The following is a 10,346-nucleotide window of genomic DNA, read 5'->3' as shown; positions in this document are numbered from 1 at the left end:
AGGCTGTGGATGCCCCATCCATCCCTGGAGGTGTTCAAGGCCAGGTTGGATGGGGCCCTGGGCAGCCTGGGCTGGTATGAAATGTGGAGGTTGGTGGCCCTGCCTGTGGTGGGGGAGTTGGAGCTTCATGATCCTTGAGGTCCCTTCCAATCCAAGCCATTCTATGATTCTCTGATCCCCACCACAGGTGTTTCCATTACTCACCCACTATCCAAGGCAAGCGAGGTGCTGGAAAACAAAATTCCAAGTGGTTGACACACTTACGGGGTGCAAATATCATCACAGTGACTCAGGGCTCCTGGGACAGAGGAATCCATATCTGTAGTTCTAATTCTCTCATTTCTCTCATTCAGGGCCAGGATCCTCCTGTGCTCTATCACATAGTAAGAATGGATTAATTAATGTTTCTGTAACACTTTGAAGATGAGGATTTCCGTACAAGTGTAAAGCAGACAAGGTTGTTATAGCTCAGAGTCAAATTAAAGGGAGAACTAAAAGAAAAGGCAGACAACAGCCTGGGAAAGAAATCACGAAAGGTTATTTCAGCAGAGGAGCTGCTATCACTGCCTGTCCTCCCAGCTCAAAGGCTGCACTTGATCATATATTCCTCTGAATTACCTACTGCATCACTTGAATGCTAAAGGCGGAAATAAATACTGGATAAATATCAGGGGGAGGGTTTCAGGTTGCACTGATGCTTACGGTCTGTAATTCCAGCTTTCACACTGAAAATTAATTATTGAGCATTGTAGGAAAAATTAATAAAGGTTACTCTGAAAGGATATGTAAAAAGTTAAAAAAAAAAAAAAAAAGTGAAATAATATTTGTTTCAAAAAATCCCTCTCTGGTAAATTTTAGCTCCAAAGAGCTTGTCAGAGTTCTTTTGCTTGTCTACACAATTTATAGCTGTGTCTGTCTCCTGCTCACAAAGCAGAACTGCTCGTGTGTCACCCGCACAGCAGGGCTTCCTCCTGCTGCCTGTCCGAGGAACCAGAGCTGCCCCCCAGCCCTCAAACCAGTCAGTGCCTCTGGGTGGGCTGTGGGTGCAGCAGGAGATGCACACCAATAAGGGGACAGCAATGGGCAGACCAAGGTACATCCCAGCACCCTCCGATACCCTCCTTCTGTGTTATACCCACCCACCATTCACAACATCACACAAACACAGTTCTGTGACTGCCCCATCACCAGCACACACTGAGTTTCTACCTTTATCCTTCAGGGAAAGTGCAGTTCTCCTCCCCAGCTGTGCACCGTCTGTCTTGGTGAGAGGATCAGCTCTGCCAGCAACTAAGAGATGCATGGAAATAACACAGTAAGAGAAATAATCAGTGCCCTGACAGGACCAGGGAAAATTCATCTCTATTTTATATATTTTCCAGCTCTCCCCAGTATTCTCTTATCCCCACTGTGATCTCCCTGTGAAGCTGAGCTCATTTAACCACCTATGTTGTGAACATTGTTCATGAAATGCTCTGAAATCAATATGAGTTAAAGAAAGCATGTGCTTTCTGAACTATATTTAAGTATATACAACCTGTGTAAGAACAAACAAACAGTTCTTGGTGTTAAATATTTCTGCTCAGCACTCCCAGCTCACCGGGGTCTCCCCATCATTCTCCAAGCTGTACAATGGGTTTTTGCTGTCTCCCTATTAGGCTTCACTTGACGCAGGGGACCCAGCTGCGACCCAGCTACATCACAGAATCACAGGGACATCACCACAGGGACAAACATTTCCAAGGAATAAAGCATTCCCATACAATGAAAATAGGTAAAGGCAAACAAGCAGCTGACTCGAATAAGCAGGAAAACATGCTGAACACCTTATTTCTTCACATTCTGAAGTCATATTCAGCCTGAGCAATGCACTAAGAAGGAGGACAGATTTGCCAGCTCCTTTCCTCAGCCTCGATAGCAGGACTGCATACATTAATATACTCATTGTTACTTACTTCAAGCATTGCTGGTTACGTTTGTGACCAAGCTGTTCATTGCTTGCACTGTTGCATTTGGCTGGCTCTTTATAAGCCAGCACCATATTAAGCTGAACTCAATTACCTCAGCTCTACAATAATCACAGTGTTCCTGTTGGCATCTGGAAGAAACTCTGAAAATTAACTTTGCTCCAGCATATCTTAATTAGAGCTATCTCTTTCAGCTTGCATGTAGAAAAGGAGTTTGCAGCAAGTGGAACAGCAGCTGAAAGAGAAAGTGACTTGCAAGGCATGGAGGAACGTGAGGCTTCCAATGGCTGAGTTGTCCTTTCATCACCTTATAATAGCACACTGAGTCCAGCCGGGCAGCACTCATGGTTAGCAGCTGTGTGATTGGCAAGAAATGATTGCTAGAGAGCACAATTAACATTCACTTGAAGTCGATGTAATTTGTATTAGTTGCTATTGCCATGTTCATTGGTAATCAACACAAATATTAACCCATTTTAGATCTCTCATCATATGAGTGCCCGACCTGCAGACAAACAGGCAAGGCTGTTCAGCTGCCAGGATGGGTTTTTCCCCCTCAGACTCTGGGGAGTTATTTGCTAAGCAGCAAGGTAAGCTCTCCAACATTTTACCATGGCGGGCTCACTGCGAGGCACTACAGCAATTCTGGGAACTGCTCTACTGGGACGTGGCCACAGTCTGCAAGAAGAGAGGAAGAAAAGCTGCGCTGATCTTTATCATAATTCACAGACTGATATTTCTACTTATCCACATTACCGATATGTGGGGAAAAGAAACCTGTAGGGTTACCTGAGGTCAGAACCATAATCGAACAACTATAATCTAACAATGTCTAATGAGAAGCTGGAGGTAGCTTGGGAGACAGCTGGGAGGGAAAGGTGAGATCCCGCAGTCGCTGTTAAAGTAAAAAATATTCTCTTTGACCAGCTCCACTGCTTAGCTCTGAAAACGCTGTTAAATTACTACATTCCTTCTGAATTTGCTAGGGAAAAGCATCCAAGAGCTGCAGTCCTGAACCTGCAACCATCTTAATTGGTTAAATACTAATTATCTTGCAACTCTTCAGCATTTGTCTGAGATACTGCAGCAGGAAGAGTAATTAGCACATTATCGCTAGATTATCCCTCAGCAGTTAAGACTGGCAATAAGGTGTTGATGGTAAGAAACTATTTTCTTTAACACTTGAAATGATAAAAGCAGTTGCCAGATGAGAACAACTCCTTATTCCTTTTATCACAAGAGAAAGCACCCAATAACCATCATAGAATCATAGAATGGCCTGGGTTGAAAAGGCCCGCAGTGCTCATCTGGTTCCAACCCCCTGCTGTGTGCAGGGTCACCAACCAGCAGCCCAGGCTGCCCAGAGCCACATCCAGCCTGGCCTTGAATCCTGCAGGGATGGGGCATCCACAGCCTCCTTGGGCAACCTGTGAACAGTGCATGCTTTCTTTAAACCCCTGCTTGTATGGACAGCGAGGGCACAGGAACTCTTTGGTGGGACCATGCAAAAGGGCCATGGAGCCATGGGAAGCTCCAGTGCAATGTGGAGACTGATGAAAACTCAGTGCTGCCCACCCAAAGATGGGCTCCAGTGGGAACACAGCAAAACATTTCACGGACAACAATGACTTTCTTTAGTTTCAAGTTTAAAAATCAATGCTATACTTAGAATCACTAATCACAGAATCATTAATGTTGGAAAAGACCTCATAGATCACTTGGTCTCGCTTGGATTCCCATGTAACAGCAAGAAAATAATTGCTAAATGGCTAAGGAACATTTGGTGAGCCCTATGGGATTAGCAAGCCCTATTTTCCTTCTAAAAATACATTATGCATCAAACTGGGGAAAGGACTCTCTGGGCAAAGAGAGCCACAGACATCCTGAGGATTACAGTACTACCAGAGGATCTGCTTTAAAGCACCCTTTCGTAAGGATGGCTTATGACACACCTACCTTCTGCAGTAAAAAGGAGCTTCTCTCTTTTTTCCTCCAACCTGATTTCAGATTCCCCTCTTCCAACATTCCCAGTTATTAAGGAGCCATTCATTACCTGTTTCTTCACACCTACAAAAGAAAAAGGAATGCAAGTTGATCAATTATAATTATTATGGGCATTCCTTTTGCTCCTTTCCTGTTAATTAAATCTTAGAACTGAAAGATTGCACTGTATTTTCGTAACCTCTAGGTCTCCATATGCACGACAAGCACATTGCTGACTTAAGTAGCCTTATTTTCCTTCTTTAAGGAAGACAAAAGTAAATTCCATTAATCCTTAAGTATATTCACTTTCAGTAGTTTGGAGCATAGAGCAATTTGAAGAGAATATAGTCATCTCCCTGAACAGCACTTAATAACTTGGCCAAATTCAGCTTGTTTGGAGCATTATTTCATAGAATCGTAGTCCGATAGAAAAGCCTGGGTTGCAAAGGCCCACAGTGCTCATCCAGCTCCAACCCCCTGCTGTGTGCAGGGTTGCCAACCACCAGCCCAGGCTGCCCAGAGCCACATCCAGCCTGGCCTTGAATGCCTGCAGGGATGGGGCATTTCAAATCCATGTTTCTCTACTATAACCTAAAAATTATATACACAAAAAACCGCAGAGGTCATGCTGGGAGATGCAGAGTTGAGCACGGCTCTCCATGTATCTGTATCCATGTATCTCCATGTCATTGGGCCCCATCCTCTCACCCCACATTCAGACAGGACCAGATGAGAGTTTTGTCAATTTCCTACCATGAATGAGCTTTTATAACACATTTTCTTCATTTTGAATAATTGAGGCTGTTGGTGCAGTGGGTCATTGGATCCAACACCCACCTCAGATATTTCCTGCAACAGCCTTAGGCCAAATCTGTTCAAAAGTTAATCAAGCTGAAAGGTCGCAGAATTTAATAACTACCAAGGAAGAGGTTTTATGTTCCCTATACCACTCATTATGTTATCTTCCAACAGGAAATATATTTTATGGTAATTAGACCAAGTATTATTTTCACTTATATGAGGCAACTGATTACTGTTCTTCCTAGTTTTGCCCTTTGCCCAGTTTTGTAATAAACCTGCAAGGAAGCAGACCTGGCTCTGTCCCAGCAGCGATTTGCTTCCCTTCTTTCCTTGGTTCACTTTTAAGGAAGGACTTCGCTTCCACATCCCGCACCTTCCACACAGAACAGCAAAGTTACTCCTTTCTTCTCCTAAAAATACAACACCATCAGTGTGAAACGTAGCATTCAGTTTAAGTGTATGTGGGCAGGTTGTTGGAGAGCTGACTGCAGAAAAATAGTAAACAGGGTCCCATATGGCTATCAGTGCTTTAATTTGGCAATAAACAAAACGCAGAAGAGAAACTCAAGGCCAGGTTGGATGGAGCCCTGGGCAGGTATTAAATGTGGAGGCTGGTAGCCCTGCCTGTGGCGGGGTGGTTGGACCCTCATGATGTTTGAGGTCCCTTCCAACCCCCTGTGATTCGATGAAACTCCAAGCCACACACATTTTTCACCTGTGTAGTTTACCACCATACTTTCTGGTTTACTCTGAGCTCACTGGGAGAACAGCACAAACCATTCAGCCTCAGAACCTGGGGCAGATCCTTCCTTGGAGTGCTTTTCCATTACCTTCAACAGCCTTATAACCGCTGGTCTCCAACAACATCCCATCAGGCTCAATTCCACAAAGTTCAGCTTTTGCCTAAACCTTCTTAAGCACAGTTACTTCCCTTCCACTCTATATCGTCTTGGCTGGGATCTTAACTCCTCCACCTCTGAGATTCAAGATCCACTGAACAGACAGACACCAGGGAAGGGAGCAGAGTCACAGCCTGTGCACACATGCACCTGGTACGTGCATCTCTGCTGCAGGCAGCCAACACCTGCAGGCATGGAAAATGAGACAGCACCTACAGTGAGACAGCACCTGCATGACTGAGCCTTTAATTTAATCAGCCATACACAGCTCTCGCTTCTTATCTGCTCAGCTTAACTTCAGCTCCTTCTCAAATGCTGGAGCAAAATATGAAAGAAACCCTTTGAGAGCCTTCATCAGTATTCACCAACCCCTCCAGCAATGCTCCAGTAGAGGGGATGCAACCACTGGGCAACCAACTCCTCCCATCCCTATTGCTTTCCCGTCAGCATCAATGCATGCAAGACAAACCTGAGCATCGCTGTAGCACCTTGAAGCAGTTCAGGGAGGGAGGCAGCTGGTAGAGCTGCTTCACTTCCACACACAGTGGTTTTGCAGTTGTGCTTCCATGGAAATCCACAGTGATGCACTTCTTTCTCTGAAGGAACTTAATGCTCTTCTCCTTTGGAGTCCTTTGGAGTATTTCTCACCTGGGCTTTCCAGGTAAGCATGGTAGCAACAAGCTTACAGCACAAGATGGGGATTTAGAGAAATCAATGGATAATGGCACCTGAGAAGAAGGCACCACGGGAAAAAAGGGTGCTGGGGTCACAACAGCCCTGTGTGCCTTGTCATGGAGGGTCCCACCTTTTATCAGACCATTCGCAGTCTGATAAATATACACAACACTGTAAAGCAAACTGTTTGTACATTATTGTTATTCTCTATACACAGTGTCTGGCTGGAGAATTGAAATTCACTGTTTACATGGGAAAAATTGCTGTAAATTGAAACCAATAAAATTCTCAAATCTTCATAATCAGGTCAATTTCATGCCCGGGAATCCCAGGTGGTTTTTTAAAGGGAGAGGGGGAATCTTTAGATTAGAGTAGAGAAAGCAGGAGTACAACTGGTGTTCTAAGAACAGCTCAGACTGCAGGTAAGGATTTCTTCACATCATCCAGGCTCAGATTTACCCACAATTTCAAGGTCACAAAGTCTCATTATTCCTATGGTGCTCCACGATGCCATCTCTTCTGGCACCCATGGATGTGCAGGAGCTCTGAATGCTGCGCCCATGGGGCAGCAGCAACCTGGAGCACATGGGAGGGCATTGAGGTGAGGGTCCTGTGTGCTCAGGAGGCCTTCAGACACCCATGAGCAGCCAAAGAGGGTCTTTATTTTCTAGAAGAGGAGACACTTCCATGTATATCTTAAATTTCAGTCAATTTTTGGTTGTTGCTTCTTTGCGCTCCCGCATATTTTTCATGTATATTTTATGAACTCCATTAGAATTGCAGGGAGATTTTCTCCAGTTTGAAGTGAAATATTTCGTGGTGTTTTTTTTTTAATGTAGTATTATGAAAACCTAAGGATGAAGACAACGGTTTTATGTTTCGGAACTGACTATTTAATGGGACTTCTCCTAGATACGGGACGTTTACCTTCCTGCCATGTTTTAACTTCTTTATTTGCAGCTCTGAGGTGTTTTAATGCCTTCTTTAACACAGTGCTATTGGTACAATGTGTCATCCTTCTCTCCATAAAGGTCTGCATGATGCTGCATTGAGGATGTGCTTATTAGCTATTACTTATACTGGAATTGTGGGTGCCTTCGGAAATGTTTTCTTCCATCACGTAAATATTTTCATGCAGATCTCTGAATGTACCTTGAAATGTTTTGTATCTATTTTAATGCATTAAATGCAAAGATAGTATTTTCAAGGTTTAGTCGTTTCTTTTTAAAGAGGCTTACATTAAACCGTTATGAAAATTCATGTCATGGGATTTTATGAATAAATTTTATCCCCAAAAGTGCATAAAGAAGGTATTATAATGGAAAGTTCTGCAATACGACTGATACAACCCAAAATCATGTAGAAAATAACACGGGTTGCAGGAATTGCCCATTGCCTTGCAAATGGATGTTGCCACAGTGAGCTCAGGGAAGGACACTGCCCATCCCATGCAGGGTAAAACCACAGCAACAGCAAGCAGGCAATATGTCTGTGTGGATAAGTACTTGTCTTCCTCCTTGCTCAGCTGTAATTTAAAGTTTAATATTCCAGATCCAAAACAGACTGAGGGAGGAGGTCTACCACATTGACCCTCTAAACCCTTATTAATCCACCAAAAACTGCTGATAAGATCCATTCATGGTCCATTAATGATCATTTCACAATAACAGTAGGAGTTTTTCGAGAGTTTCTGTTTTCTCTGAACATAGAGAGTAGCTGGGTAAGTATCTGCAATAGGTGAGCAAAGGAAAACGATGGTTGCAGCTTCCTTTCCCACCGTAGGAGCAGCAGGGCTGGCAGTGGCTGTGTTGGCGGCAGCAGCAGCACTCATGAAAAAGGGTGAACGACCATGTGAGACCCATTACAAGTGTGCTTTATAGGGTCAGGCAACCCTGTGCTACTAATGCTATGAAAGCCACAGCCTCAAGCAGGGCATTGATCAAACTGCAGGCCATTTGATTTTAACAAGGTCATTTGTTACGCTGCTCAAACTTTCTTTCACTAAAGAGGTTCTGATTCCTGGCTGTTCCTAAGAAAGAGCAAACCTGTCCCTTGCTGTGGCACCTGCAGCCTGGGCTTTGGGGTTGGCTTGACACAACTCAACCAGGTTACTCTGAGCATGGGGGAGAGAAGGGTAGCAGGACTGCATGAATGCAAGCGGTCACCCACAGGCACCGCCGCACTCAATGAATCAGTACACCCAGTGAACTTGTTATTTTGAATCAGTGCCACAAACTGCAGCTCCTCGCTTAGTTTTTCCCAAATAAGTACCACTAGGAGTCCAATTTTTATGACATACTTAAGTTTGGATTTTAAATTTTAAACAACAGAACGCTGGATTGAATTTTGCATTTAGCAGAGATACAAATCCCATAACTGGTAGTTTGGTGTCTGCAGAGGTTCGACTATATTGCTTTAAAGAACCAAAATGCAATTATTGACAAAAAGTCATTTTAGCTTTAGTGTTCCACGGTTGCAAAGGGCTCAGTTATAAAAGAGACTGAGATGTTTTTATTATTTGTCTCTTATCTTGATGCCAAGTCTATTGAAATTCTCTGCAGCTCCCCACTTTATGACATAATTTTTAATATCTAACACAGACAATAAACAAAATAATTTAAAGAGATGATACGATACATCATTTTGTTATTTCTTCCATTATACAGCAAGGTTTGCTCACAATATAAACCATTTTAATTAGAGGACAACAAAGTCATCTCTCTGACCCCCTTGAGTAGCTCAGAATTACAATAAATTATAGTGAATTGATATTTGGAGAAGTATTGGAGTAGCAGCCCTGGTGAGGAATCATATCATAGAATGGCCTCGGTTGAAAAGGACCGCAATGCTCATCTCATTTCAAACCCCCTGCTATGTGCAGGGTCACCAACCAGCAGACCAGGCTGCCCAGAGCCACATCCAGCCTGGCTTTGAATGCTTCCAGATATGGGGCAACCTTCTCCTTGGGCAAGGAGACATTCTCCAACAAAACACTGCAATATACATAATCTTCATACCTGGAATCATAGACTCATGGAAAAGACCAAGGAAGGAAAAGATCATCAGATTCAACCATCAAACCAACCTACCACCTTCCGTCATGAAACCATGTCCCTAAGCACTTTATCCACACTCTTAAACACCTCTGCCATGTCTCTGGGCTGCCTGGTCCAATATCTGAGCATCTGTCTTTGAAGAATTCTTCTTAACACCTGATGCAATCCTCCTCAGCATATCCTGACATCATTTCCTCGCACCCTATTTATCACTTGCCACCTGAGAAAGGAGAGTAACACCTCTTCACTCCAATTTCTTCCAGGTACCACAGGGAACGATGAGGTCACTCACAGCCTCCTCTGGTTGCACTGCCTCCGATAGAATCACAGAACAGCTCAAGTTGGAAAAGACTTCCAAGATCATCAAGTCCAACTACAGGCTAACCACACTACCCTAACTCTAACAAGCCACTTTACAAGCCACACAATTGCTTCCTTTCCTTTGGAGCAAGGTGAAAATGGTCTAAGGACATGCCAGATAAAGTTGAATGCAACGGATGTGTGTCCTCAGGATGGTTCAACACACAACATTGCTGCCTTTCTCCCCCTTACATTTAGTTAGGAGCACTGCATGGAATCAGTTTATTTCAAGCAAAGTCAGTTGCCAAAAATCTCCCTCTAAGACACAAAATTCACCAACCACTTCACTCCTAGTACAGCACAACACAGCAAGTGTACGCAGCTCATACACCACAGCACCAATATATTATCTCCTCTCCATTAAGGTCTTCTGCCTGCAGCATCACTGGCAAATTTTAACAGCAATTGCTTTAACAGGAAAAAAAGAAAAGATATCCTGCAATGTCAGTAGAAGTTTTCAAGGTGACTGCAGAGAGTCCAAACACTGCATTGGAGCTGCTGTGAGTCACTGCAGCTCTCCCACGGGGGCAGAGTTGTTCCTACCTGCACTCCCTCATGCCCAGGAGGAATCTAGTTTACATCCCATGAAAGATCTTTTCAGTGAG

The 10,346-nt window shown here is 43.8% G+C and overlaps 1 long non-coding RNA gene across 1 annotated transcript; it reads right to left on the bottom strand.

The window, feature by feature from the left end:
* Positions 1-4,224, bottom strand: LOC146760031 (uncharacterized). Its single transcript, XR_014948819.1, has 3 exons — positions 3,924-4,224; positions 1,210-1,290; positions 1-373 (listed from the first exon to the last, which is right to left on the bottom strand). It is a non-coding gene; the product is annotated as an uncharacterized LOC146760031 (long non-coding RNA).
* Positions 4,225-10,346: the final 6,122 nt, after the last annotated feature.

The sequence above is a fragment of the Coturnix japonica genome, chromosome 8 (genome assembly GCF_054131305.1).
Source record: "Coturnix japonica strain WE chromosome 8, WE-NBRP24, whole genome shotgun sequence".
NCBI classification, from domain to species: Eukaryota; Metazoa; Chordata; class Aves; order Galliformes; family Phasianidae; genus Coturnix; species Coturnix japonica.
Note: the sequence above shows the minus strand (reverse complement) of the source record. Positions and strands in the feature narration are given on the sequence as shown.